Here is a 14,020-nt window from a genome sequence, read left to right on the forward strand (position 1 = left end):
TTTATTGAAGATAAGGCCAAGAGATATCTAAATTACATGCAAGACTTAAGATAAAAACTATCTTATCAACCATTGTTAAGAAAAAAAACCATTGTACATCGCTTAGGAAATAGACGGCGCAAACCAATCGTTAACGCATCCGAAACAAAATTTTATTTTACCTATATATACGCGAGGAGCTCGAGCGCCACGGGAGTTGCTCGTGACGAAGCGCCATGGTGTCCCCATCTGAATACACAAAGAATTCGCTGCTCTAAAAGGAAAGGTTCGAGTGGAAATCGGCGGGGGGCACGCATCCTCTAGGACGTCAACACGAGGCTCGTTGCCGGCGAGTTGGAGGAGGGCGGACCTCCTGCTGCTGGGCCAATGCTAGATGCGAGGTGCGGCGGCGGCGGGCACCTGGGTCTTGTGGGGGTTCCTTATGTTGCATGTTGCTCTGTTCCTCGGCATAAGGAACACGCACGGGCGCAACCAGGTATGAGGAGCACGCACGACGGGCAACCACCGCCGGAGGAAGCAGCAGAACATGTCCGTCGGGTTTGTGTATTTTACTTGCTGATGATGAGCGAGACGAGCGCGTCCTCGAAGTGTCTGTGTGCGCTATCGGCAACGGTTCCCTCCAGCTTGGGGCCTTGGGCGTGGACTACTCCTGGTAGGCCGCCTTGATGCCGTCCATGTCACCGTAAGCTCCAGGCCCTTCTTGCGGTGGTGGTATTCAACCTCCTCAGGTCCACTTTCATCACCATGAACCAGATCGTAGTGTAATACTCTCTCCGTTCCTAAATAATTGTCTTTCTAGAGGTTTCAACAAGTGACTACATACGGAATAAAATGAGTGAATCTACACTCTAAAACATGTCCACATACGTCCGTATGTTGTAATTCATTTGAGATGGCTAGAAAGACAATTATTTGGGAACGGAGGGAGTACGATATTGGGAAGCGTTCCTTCTCTCCTTCGAGAGCCGCGTGCGTTTATTATATCAAGGGCAAAACAGCCCGTGCCGTGGCATACAAGAAAGACTCGGATGGTAGAGATCGATCCTGGTTCGTTAGAGAGAGAGATAGAGATAGATACGGGGAGGGAAGATAGTTAAGATTACATGTAGTATCCGACTCAAACTCTAACACCCTTCCTTAATCTAAACTATCTTATATTGACATTTCTCTTGAACTCTTCAAACGGCTTGACTGGCAAGGCTTTAGTGAACCCATCTACCACTTGATCCTTGGATAGAATAAACCGTATGTGCAACTTCTTCTCTGCAACTCTTTCACGCACAAAATGAAAATCAATCTCAATATGTTTAGTTCTGTCGTGAAACACTGGATTAGCAGAAAAATAAGTTGCTCCCAAATTATCACACCATAGACAGGATGTACGATGTTGCCTGATACCTAACTCATGAAGCAATGATTCCAACTAAATAATTTCATCAGTTGCATTTGCTACTGACTTGTACTCAGCCTATGTACTCGATCTTAGACACCGTGGCTTGTTTTCTAGCACTCCAAGAAATAAGGTTTAAACCAAAGAACACTGTAAATCCTCCAGTTGACTTTCTGTCATCACTACATCCTGCCCAATAAGCATTAGAGAAGGCACTAACAAGTATGAAATTAGAACGTTTGAACTGAAGTCCCAAAGTCACAGTGTGTTTAATGTATCATACAATCCTTTTGACAGATGTCCAATGAGTGGAGGTAGAAGCATGCAGATATTGACAAACCTTGTTTACAGCAAATGATATATCTGGTCGTGTCAAAGTCAAGTACTGCAAGGCTCCAACAACGCTTCTATATTTTGTGCTCTCCTCCTCATTAAGTGATTCTCCTTCATATGCTGAAAGTTGTTCTGAAGAAGACAATGGTGTAGGTGAAGTTTTGCAATCCTTCATTCCCATACGAGTTAGAAGTTCAGTGGCATATTTTTCCTGATTCAACACAATACCATATTGAGTCTTCTTAACTTCAATACCTAAGAAAAAAAATATAAGTCACCAAGATCCTTCAAAGCAAACTCTGAATTGAGGTCATGCAAGAGAGCATCATTGGCGTTTTTTGAGGAGCTTGCAACTATGATGTCATCAACATATATGAGCACAAAAATCACAGTGTTTGCCTTGTTATAAATAAAGAGAGATATGTCTCCTTTGGAAGGAACAAAACCAAGGTGCTTCTGCTGTGAACTCAACCTTGAGAACCATACTCTAGGTGATTGTTTCAGACCATAAAGAGCTTTGTCAAGCTTGCAAACATAGTGAGGTGTTTGCTTGTTTTCATACCGTGGTGGTTGCCTCATATAGACCTCCTCTCCCAGAACACCATGCAAGAACGCGTTCTGTACATCTAGCTGTCTCAGGCTCCATCCCCCGGATATGGCAATGGCTAGAACAAGCCATATAGTTGCAGCTTTTACAACAGGGCTAAAAGTATCCTCATAATCAAGGCCATAGCGTTGTTTAAAACCTTTTGCAACTAAACGTGCCTTGTACCTGTCAATGGAGCCATTTGCCTTCTTTTTATTCTATATACCCACTTACAATCAATAACATTTTTACCTCTCTGATTTGGCACTAGATGCCATGTCTTGTTTTTCATCAATGCACTATACTCTTCATCCATTGCCTTTCTCCATCTAGAGTCTCCGAGTGCATCACCTAAATTTGTTGGTTCACCTAAAATACATAGCATGCCATACGGTATAGTACCCTCAGTCCTTATTTTTGGATTCCTAATATGATGTAGGGTAGAACCCTAGATGCCCGATCTTTCACGATTGGAGCAAATCCCGCAAGGAACACGAGGGGAAACACGGGGGAAACACGGGAGAAATCACTCAAACCAACAAGATTCGATTACACATGTGCTAGATCCACGAAACACAAAGATATACACGATCCACAATCAACAAGGGACGATACAAGTAGCAAGTTCTTCTCCGTGAGGAGGTCTTGAGGGGTCTTCTCGTGAGGGGTCTTGAATCCACTTGGGGAATCTTCTCCGTAGAGGTCATGAACTCCGATGGAGAAGGGATCAAGTGGAGAGCAAAGCTTCTCAAATGAGCCACTACTTTGCTAACCCTAAAACATAGGTAGAAGAAGGGTATATATAGTCTAGGGGGCGAAAGGGTACATGGGCCTTGGCCCGAGTCATTGCGCGCAGGCAAGGCCAGATGTTCCGGGGACCGGAGGTACCGGGCCGAGGTCCGGGGGGGGGGGGTCCGACCTAACCAGAGAGTTGGCACGATGGTAGCTGGGTCGGCGTCCGAGGGCCGGAGGTTCTAGAGGCCGGAAGGTCCGGGTCAGGTTCCGAGCTAACTAGAGAGTTGGCATGCCCTGGCTCGTCTGGGTCATCGGAGGCCGGAAGTTTCGGGTCGGCCGGAGGTTCCGGGCTCTGGCCGGAAGTTTCGGTCTGAGCAGAGAATTGTCACCTATTCCTTCTTCCCCAGCTCTCGGCTCCGTGGCTTGTGCGTTGTACCTGATCACACATAGTATTTTCAACTTAGGCGGTAGCCATGTCTCATCCGAATGTAAGGGAAGCTCAAGTAGGAGAGATGTCACCTCGGATTGAATAGCACGTGCTCGAGCTCTTGTCATGGGTCCACTTGGAGCTTGGGTAGTTGAGGTAGTGTCCATGGGGATGACCGTGAGATGCTCCGCATCATCTCCCCCCCCACCGGGAAAGATCTGACCTCAGATCGAAATCTCATCACCATGGTAGGGATAGAGATCTTTGACATTGAAGATATCGCTCACAGAGTAATTGTCTCGCGGGAGATCAATCTTGTAAGCATTGTTGTTGTAGCGTGCTAGCACCTTGAAAGGTCCATCAGCTCGCGGTAGAAGCTTGGACTTGCGTTTGTTGGGGAAGCGGTCCTTGCGAAGGTGTAGTCACACAAGATCTCCAATGTTGAATATCATGGGTTGCTTGTTGAAGTTGATCTTGGTCGCGAATCATTGTACTTGGCGCTCGATGGTGTGCCTTGTATCTTCATGCATCTTCTTGAGGTAGTTCACTAGTGCACTCGCGTCCATGTTGATGCACTCTTGTAGTGGTATAGGACGGATGTCCAATGGGGACAACGGGTTGAAACCGTAGACGATCTCGAAGGGGGACTTGTCGGTAGTCGTATTTCTTGCACGGTTGTAGGCGTACTCGGCGATGGGTAGACACTCCTCCCACTCCTTGATGTTCTTCTTGATGAACACACATAGTAGAGTGGAGAGCGTTCAGTTTGTCACCTCCGTTTGGCCGTCGGTTTGAGGATGGTATGCCGAGGAGAACAAAAGCTTGACTCCGAGCTTGGCGCATAAGGTCTTCCAAAAGTAACTCAAGAACTTGGCGTCGCGGTCCGAGACAATAGTCTTTGGCACTCCATGTAGTCGCAAGATTTCCCTACAAAAAAGATTTGCAACATGTGAAGCATCATCTATCTTGTTGCATGGGATGAAATGAGCCATTTTAAAGAATCAGTCCATAACAACAAACACAGAATCTTTGCCGTTTCTAGTTCTAGGCAAACCAAGCACGAAATCCATGCTAATATCTTCCCATGGGTGGTATGGAATAGGAAGTGGCATATAGAGACCATGGGGTTGAGCTTTAGACTTAGCTTCGCGACATGTAGAGCATCGGTTGGTGAAACGTGAGACGTCGCGAAACATCTTGGGCCAAAAGTAGTTCTTGGAGAGTGTTGCGAATGTCTTGTCGCGTCCAAAGTGTCCCATTAGTCCTCCATGAGATCCTTGCAAAAGTAACAAACGAAGAGAAGACTCAGGAATACATACTTTGTTAGCTCTCATAAGATAATCATCTTTGATGTAATAGCGTTCCCAAGATGTATGCGTCAAACATTTGGCATAAGGAATAGCAAAAGTAGGATCATGTGCATGCAAGTCTTTTATGTGCTCAAAGCCAATGACATTCAATTCAAGTTTAGTAACAAGCATGCATTTGCGGGAAAGAGCATCGGCCACAACATTCTCTTTGCCCTTGATGTATTTAATGACATAAGGAAATGACTCAATGAACTCACTCCACTTGGCATGACGCTTATTCAACTTAGTTTGACCCTTAAGGTACTTAAGCGTTTCATGATCGGTATAAATGACAAATTCATGAGGGCGAAGATAATGTTCCCACTCACGCAAAACTCGCACTAAAGCATATAGCTCTTTGTCATAGATGGGATAATTGACTTGCGCTCCGGAAAGTTTCTCATTAAAGTAAGCTATGGGGGCGCTTCTCTTGTGTTAACACACCTCCTATGCCATTACCACTAGCATCGCAATGAATTTCAAAAGGTTTGTCAAAGTTGGGTAACGCAAGCACGAGAGCATGAGTAAGCAAAATTTTAAGTTCGTTAAATCTTGAGATGGTCCCCAAACAAAGGGTGCATTTTTCTTACTCAAAGCATGTAAAGGGGATGCAATGATGCTAAAGTCCTTAACAAATCTACGATAGAAACCGGCTAAACCAAGGAAACTACACACTTGTTGCAAATTGGTTGATTGTGGCCAAGTTTTAATAGCATTGATCTTAGATTCATCAACATGCACACCCTTAGAAGATACTACAAAACCCAAGAAAACAAGCTTATCAACACCAAAAAGGCATTTGTCCATATTAGCATAAAGGCACTCCTTTCTAAGAGTTTGTAAAACGGTTCTAAGGTGGGTGCCGTGATCTTTAAGAGATTTGCTAAAGACAAGAATATCTTCGAAATAGACCACAACAAATATGCCAATGTAGGGGCGAAGAACAAAATGCATGACTCGCATGAAAGTACCGGGTGCTTCAGATAAACCCATTGGCATAACAAGCCATTCATATAAGCCAAATTTGGTCTTAAATGCGGTTTTCCATTCATCACCTTCTTGTATGCGGATTTGGTAATAGCCACTCTTAAGATCAATCTTAGAGAAAATGGTGGCTCTGCTAAGCTCATCTAGCATATCATCTAGGCATGGAATGGGGTAACGATAACGCACGGTGATAGCATTGATAGGACGATACACGACAATCGGAACACATGCGATATGTACCATCTTTCTTGGGAACAAGGATTACCGGGACAGCACAAGGGCTCAGGCTTTCACGTACATGGCCGTTGTCTATGAGTTGTTGTACTTGCCGTTGGATCTCCTTGGTTTCCTCGGGGTTGACGCGGTAGGGGGCCTTGTTAGGAAGAGGTGCTCCGGGGATGATGTTGATGCGGTGTTCGATGCCTCGAAGAGGAGGTGGACCCGGAGGTAGCTCGTCGGGGAATACATCTTGGAATTCCTACAATAGAGAAGATAACACTAAAGGTAGATTGTGAGAGGTCTTAGTTTTTGGTGCCTCGTCCTTGCACAAAAGGACATAGTGCATAACACTTGATGGATTCTCACACACTTTATCTCACTTTTGGTGGCAAATATTACTAGGTTTTTCTTGTCACTCATCGTGGAGGCACTCAATTTGGGCTTGTGGCGCTCACTCTCTTTTTGGTGGTTCGCTCTTTCACTATTCTCTCCATGATAGGTGGCTTTCTTGTTGGCAATCACTTGGCTTGGAGACATAGGTCATAGCACATTCTCCTTTCACTTCATCTTGAAGCTACAATGATTGGTACGCCCGTTGTGGATGACGTCGCGGTAAAATTTCCATGGCCGTCCAAGAAGGAGGTGGCAAACGGACATCGGAATGACATCACACTCCAAAGTGTCTTCGTATGCTCCTATCTTGAAGGAAACTTGCACCATATGCTCGAGTTGGAAGTGCCGGAGTCGCCTAGCCATTGGACCTTGTAGGGGTGTGGGTGCTTCATCTTGACCAATTGGAGCTTGGAGCATAGTTCTTCACTCGCCAAGTTATGGCAACTCCCTCCATCGATGATGACCTTCATAGACCTTCCATTGATACCGACCTTAGTGTGGAATATATGGCATCTTTGGTGTTCGTCTTGTTGATGTTGAAGTGTCAAGACCTTGGAGATAACGAGAGCGGGGATCGAATCTTCGTCACAAAAGACTTGATCATCTTCATCCTCATTCACATGCCGGTGCATGGCCACTTTCTCAAGGGCTTCCATCTCCTCTTCACTCATGGGGTCATATGTTCCGTCGTCGTTGAGGATCATGGTGCGCTTGTTGGTACACTCGAAGGACTTGTGGCCTCGGCCGCCGCATGTGAAACACTTGATGGAACTTGTCTTGATGGTCTCATCGGTTGGAGTAGATGATGATGAAGCTCTCGGCTTGAAGTTGCTTGTAGTAGGAGGACGCCTTGAAGTTGTCGAAGTTTTATTGTAACTTGACTTGTCGCCATTTCTTGTAGAAGGCTTGGTTGAGGTAGATGGTGTTGGAGTCGTTGAAGCTTGGGTGTTGGACAAGCCATAGGACTTGGAAGAGAACTTGGCATACTTGAAGTCATCTTGCACTTGTCGCTCCGCCTTGGTGGCTTGGTGCACTAGCTCGATGAGGTTGGAGTAAGGTTGGAAGTCGGCAATCTTCTTGATAGGATGATTGAGGCCATTCGAGAAATGTGCCATAGTTTGCTCATCATCTTTTGTGACATTTGCTCGAATCATGGCGATCTCCATTTCCTTGTAGTAATCTTCAACGCTCTTTGTTCCTTGCTTGAGGAGTTGGAGTTTCTTGAAGAGGTCGCAGTTGTAGTAGGTTGGCACAAAACGTGCTCTCATGACGTCCTTCATTTGCGCACAAGTTGTGATGGGTGGTTCACCTCTTGCCTCACGGCGCTCAAGGACCCGTTCCCACCAAATGAGGTCTTAGTCTTGGAACTCAAGGGATGCCATAGCAATCTTATTCTATTCCTCATAGTTGTGCAAGCGGAATATTTTGTCAACCTTCAATGCCCATGAAAGGTACTCTTCGGGATCATTACTTCCGGTGAACTTGGGCATGGTGAACTTTAGCTTGCCGTAGCATTGCTCTTCATTGTGTTGGGGTCGAGGGTGATGACGTCCTTGACGAGGAGGATTGTCTCCCTCAACTTGCTCTTGTCGTGGGGATTTCAATTGTCTTCTTGCTCTTGGTGAACTTGAGGTTCTTGTCGAGCTTGTGGATGAGCTTGTCTAGCTTGTGGAGGAGCTTGAGGAACTTGACGATGCACTCGTGATTGATCAATCTTCTCTTGAACTTCATCGCTAAGTGCTTCTTCTTGCTCGTGCCTATGGCGGTTGCATGCGGCAATGGCGCAACTTGTGTCGTGGAGTGCACATTGTGCCTTAAGTCACTACAAAAAAAGACACATCCGTGACATTTTGGGCCAAACGAATTTTTTTTCTGTCATACATATGACACTTCTATGACGATAATTGTGACAAAACCCGGTATCATCATAGATGTGGTGGGCTCCTACTTCTATGACAAAAAATCATGACAGAAAATGGGTTTTTCATCCTGGGCAGGCCGGAGGCACAGCTGCATGACATTCTTTGGGCCGTCCATGACGGAAAAAACTGCGGTAGATGCGAGGGCAAGGAAAATTTCGAGGAGTTCCCGGTTACGGTGGGCGGTCGGGGGCCGAGCGATGCGCATTTCTCTCGTACACGTACGCGCGTGTGTGCGAGGCGTTGGCTCTAACTGAACCCGAGCGAGGCGTTGGGCTCTAACTGAACCCGAGCGATTGCACTGCAGGCTACGCATTACTAAACCCGAGCGATTGATCGATGGCTGTTAACTGAACCCAATCGAGCGATTCCTTCACTACTGCTGCTAACTGAAGCTGATCGATGCTACCTCTCTGGATGAATAGTGAGCGTTGCGGGGGGGGGGGGTGGATGAACAGTGAGCGGTGGTGTTGCCTCTGGATGAACAGGACCCCGTGGTGTGGAGGGATGGATGAACAGGATGACCCCGTGGAGGGCTGGATGAACAGTAGATGGTGGAGGGGTGCCCGTGGAGGGGTGGTTGAACAGTAGCCGGTGGAGTAGCGCGCGGTGGAGGCTGGATGAAGAGGAGCCCATGGAAGCTGGAGGAGGTCCCATTTTGTGGTACGCCACACCCATCCCGATGAACAGGACCCCCGTTTCGACTATAGCGCTCCAACACAAGTTTGTTTCGTCCGTTTTGCGGTACGCCACACCTCTCCCGATCAACATGACCCCCATTTCGACCGTAGGTGGTCCGTTTCCTCCGTTTTGCGATACGCCAGACCCCTCCCGATGAATAGGATCCTGTTTCGAACGTGGCCGGTCGAACACAAGGCCGTTTCCTCCGTTCTGCGGTACGCCAGGCCTCGTTTCCATCGCCTGTTCCGTCCAAGCCCTCCCGATGAACACAACGACGCATTCCATTCTGACCCAGCCGGTTGGCTCCCCATGAACACGACGACGACGCTGTTTCTCCGTTCCGACCCAGCCATGTACACGAGCCCTGGCCGTACGTATGCGCGAGTAGGCGTTCAAGACCACGCCCGTATGTACAGATACATGGCCGTATTTTCTTTCTTCCACAGTGGCCGCTGTACGTACGTGTACATGCTACATGCGCGCCTCTACTATGACACGTGCACGCCTCTACATCGACCAGTATGTATGTACACGTTCGTGACCAAAATGACAACACTACATACGCTTCGACCAGGTGGGTCCCGACTGTCAGGCAATTCCTTGCTTGCGAAGATGTAGCTGGTGGGTCCCAGCAGTCAGGGGGGAGAATTGTTTTTTTGCCCGGACACACTTCCTTGCGTGCGAAGATGTAGCTGGTGGGTCCCAGCAGTCAGGGGGAAACATTTTTTTCGCAAAATATGGTGGCCCGTCCGGTGGGTCCCTGCTGTCAGGTGGAGGAAAAATTATTTTGCGCGTAATAAGGAGTCACTTCCTTGCTGCGGCCGTGGACCCAGCTGTCAGCCTCTCCACGTACAGTCCACGTCCGATGGAAGCCGTTCCTTGACCACGTTGACCACGCCGCACCGAGAGCACCAGGGCGGTGGACGACGGCGAGGCCTAAGAAGGGGACAACGCGGAGCCGGGGAAGACGCGACAGTGGATGCCCATGCGTAGAGGAGTACGAGGGTTCACTGGTTCGCAGCGGTGTGAGGCTGCCGTCGCCGCAGAATAACAGGGGGTGTGGGTGAGTAGAGGGATGGCCTGGCCAGCGGTGGGAGTAGTAGGGGGCGGTGAGGCCTCCGCCGCATCGCAGCCGGCCACGGGAGGCAGGAGCATGAGGCACGACCGGCGCTGGTTGGGCGTCTGGAGCAAGAAGACCAGAGGTTGAAGAAGCACTACGGCCGTTGGATGGACATCGTACGGTCACTGGACCTAGAATCGTGCATATTAACTAAGTTGACAAAGCCCTCCGTCCCCGTCAACTTAGTAGGCCCACAAGTCAGCCTGCCACTATACTGGATCCCAGCTAACAGGGGGAGTATTCATTTTTTGTGCGTAATAAGGAGGCACTTCCTTGCGTGCGAAGATATAGCTGGTGGGTCAGAGCTGTCAGCGGCGGTAACATTTTTTTTGCGAAATACAGAGGCCCTTTCGGTGGGTCCCTGATGTCAGGTGGAGGAATCATTATTTTGCGCGTAATAAGGAGGCATTTCCTTGCGTGCGACCGTGGACCCAGCTGTCGGCCTCTCCACGTACAGTCTACTTCAGATGCATGTCGGTCGTTGACCACGTTGACCAAGCCGCGCCGAGAGCACCAGGGTGGTGGACGACGGCGAGGCCTAGGAAGGGAACGACACGGAGGCAGGGAAGACTCAACAGTTGTTTCCCACGCGGAGGGGAATACGACTGTACGAGGGTTTTATGGTTCGTCTGCCGTCGCCGGAGAATAACAGCAGGTGTGGGTGAGTAGAGGGATGGCTAGGCCAGCGATGGGAGTACGGTGGGGCGGTGAGGCCTACGCGGCAGCACAGCCGGCCGCGGGGAGGATGGAGTAGGCAGTCCCGCCGGCGCTTGTTTGAGCGGCTGGAGCAGGAAGAGCAGAGATTGAAGAAGCACGACGGCCGTTCGATGGACATCCAACAGTCACTGCTTGTGCGTCAATCTTTTTTTAGGAAAGCCTCAAATCTGTGGAAAACAGCATACAACCCATCTGCCATTATTTGTAATAATTTATAACCCATTTGCTAATTCTTAAGGTTTTTTCGAGCCCATATTCTTTTTGTTAGCATTACAGCCCATATTGTGGCCACGGTTAAAAAATTATACAAAATTTTGCATATTTCGGTGCGGTCCGAACTGTTTTTAATCCTGAAATTTCGACTCACATTCAAACTGATTTAAAAAATAAATGTATATCAATATAAAATCCAACAAATTCTCCACGCATAAAAATTAATGTAATTTAAAATCTCGAAATGAAAAAAAGATATTTGAAACTAATTGCCGGTTTGATGTGTTTTAAAAATGTACAACCCATTTCTCATTACTGATGGGCCATTTTCTCGGCCAGCCGAATGAAAGCTCTCCTCGTCTTGAAAGATTTGCAGCCCAACAGGCCTGACAAAGCGACTTACTTGGCAAATCACAAAAAGACTAGGCTGTGGTCGTGGACCCAGCTGTCAGCCTCTCCATGTACAGTACTCTTTCGATGGAATACCGTTGACCACATTGACCACGCCGCGCCGAGAGTACCAAGGCGGTGTACGACGGCGAGGCCTAGGAAGTGGACGACGTAGAGCCGGAGAAGACGCGGCTGTGGATGCCCATGCGGAGAGGAGTATGAGGGTTCACTGGTTCGGCTGCGGTGTGAGGCTGCCGTTGCCGCAGGGCCTGGCTAGCGGTGGGAGTAGTTGGGGGCGATGAGGCCTCAACGGCAGCACAACCGGCCACTGGAGGCAGGAGCAGGCGGTCTCCCTGGTGCTGGTTTGGGCGGCTGGTGCAAGAAGAGCAGCGATTGAAGAAGCAGTAGGACCGTTCGATTCAAATCCAACGGTTACTGCTGCGAGAATCATTTGTTGACTAAGTTGACAAGCCCTGCGTACGCGTCAACTTAGTAGGCCCACAGGTCAGCCTCCCAACCGATGCGCCCTAGATGTTAGTGGGAGGAATCATTTTTTTTCGCGAAATAAGGAGGAAGTTGATTGCGTGCGGCCAGGCCAGCGGAGGGAGTAGGGTGGGCCGGGGAAGCCTGCGCGGCATCACAGCGGGCCACAAGAGGAGGGAGCAGGCAGTCCTGCCGGCGCTAGTTTAGGCGGCTGGAGCAGGAAGATCAGAGATTGAAGAAGCACGTCGGCCGTTGGATGGACATCCAATAGTCACTGCTGCTAGAATCGTGTGTTCACTGACAAAGCCTTGCATAAACAAGTCAGCCTCGAAATATGTGGCATGTACAACCCATTTGCTATTATTTTTATAATTTTTACTCATTTTTTAATTCATATGGAATTTATTGCAGCCCGTTTTCTATTTTTAGAATTGCTGGCCATTTTCTGGTCAGTACCAGGGTCAAAAAATTAACTAAATATGTGGAAAAATTAACTAAATTTTCCGGTGAGCCCCGTCGGGCCGCCTCGACGGCGACTCCCCAGAGAGGATAAGGTCGACCCCTCCCCTCGACGGCTCGACCTCCTTCCCACCTACCTCCACTCACCTGTCTTGCCTCCTAGGTCCACCCCGCTCTCCCCCCTCTCTGTCTCGGCCACTCACCTCACCCGAGCACCATCGACGCCATGGCCACGCCATAGTGACGGCCACCTTCTTCCCCGCACCGCGCCTCCCTGCCCATACTCTCCGTCGACGTCGTCTACGCCGCCTACACCAAGCACCTGGAGCCGGGGAGCAACGGAGCGCCCACATCGCCGTCTTCTTCCCCCTTGGCCCGGCGGACTCCGTCAGTGATTCGCTCCGGCGAGCTCTCCCCAAGCCCGCTTTGCTCACCTGTAGGTCACGGTGAGCCCCTGCCTTCTTTCCCCCGCCCTTCTCATTGACGTTCGTACCCGTAGTCGTCATCCCCGTTGTGGTCGAGCCCTCTGTCGCGTACGCACGTGGCCGACGTGGTCCCGTTGGTCACACGCGCATGCCCACTCGCTTTGTTGGCCCACGTAGACGCTGTAGGTACCTCGTGTCACTCTTTTTGCTCACCATAGCCTAGATTCCTGCGACGCCCGATGTCCGGCGTCCGCTGTGGTGCTCACCGCCGTCACCTCCATCCACCTCCGGCCTCGTAACCACTCCGGTTGGACGCGGCGTCATCTTCCCATTCGAGCGTGCCAAGTCGAGTGAAAAACGGACGCCCGTAGGCGAATCCCGACGCTCCACTGGCCGCTCCGCCGTGGTTTCGGCTCGTCGGAGCCACTCTGGCGCCGGTGCCGACGTGGCGCCATGTGTCCTCCACGTTGCCGATGATAGTGGGCCATGTGGGTCCAGTCAATTTGGTTGACCAGTCAACCGTGCTGACTGGGCTCACCGTGCCACTGACTGGTGGGCCACCGCCCCCTTAATCAACTAGATTAACAAAATTAATTAGGTTAACCTAATTTCTCACTGACCAGTGGGCCCCAGCTAACTAACTAGTTAAATTAGTTTAGTCTAAACTGCTAAACTAACTGTGTCAGTGAAAGTGGGGTCCCACTCGTCAGGTTGACCCTAGTCAACTCAGTTGACTGTTGACGTCATGATGACGTCAGGCTGATGCTGTAATTCTATTTTCCGAATTAAATTAAATAATAACAATTTCAGAATAATGTTTTAAAACTTTGGTAAATCATATAAAATAAACCGTAACTCGGATGAAAATGTTTTCTACATGAAAGTTGCTCAGAAAAACAAGACGAATCCGGATACACGGTCCGTTTACCTGTTAGATGCTTGTAACTATCTGAACATGGAACATTCCCCCTCCGGTCCTCTGTGTGACACAGGTCCAGAACCGGGAATACATTCCCGGTTGAGTTCCCCCTTCACCTTACCGAGACTGATGCTGCCCCTGTGATCGACTACGTCAACAATGACCCCTCCTTGCGAGAGCAACCAGGAAAGCCCCCCCCTTTGATCATCCCTATATCGCCCATTTCATTCTCTCATGCTTGCATTAGATTTTGCTACTGTTATTGTTTGCTCCTA

The sequence above is a fragment of the Triticum aestivum genome, chromosome 6B (genome assembly GCF_018294505.1).
Source record: "Triticum aestivum cultivar Chinese Spring chromosome 6B, IWGSC CS RefSeq v2.1, whole genome shotgun sequence".
Lineage (NCBI taxonomy): Eukaryota > Viridiplantae > Streptophyta > Magnoliopsida > Poales > Poaceae > Triticum > Triticum aestivum.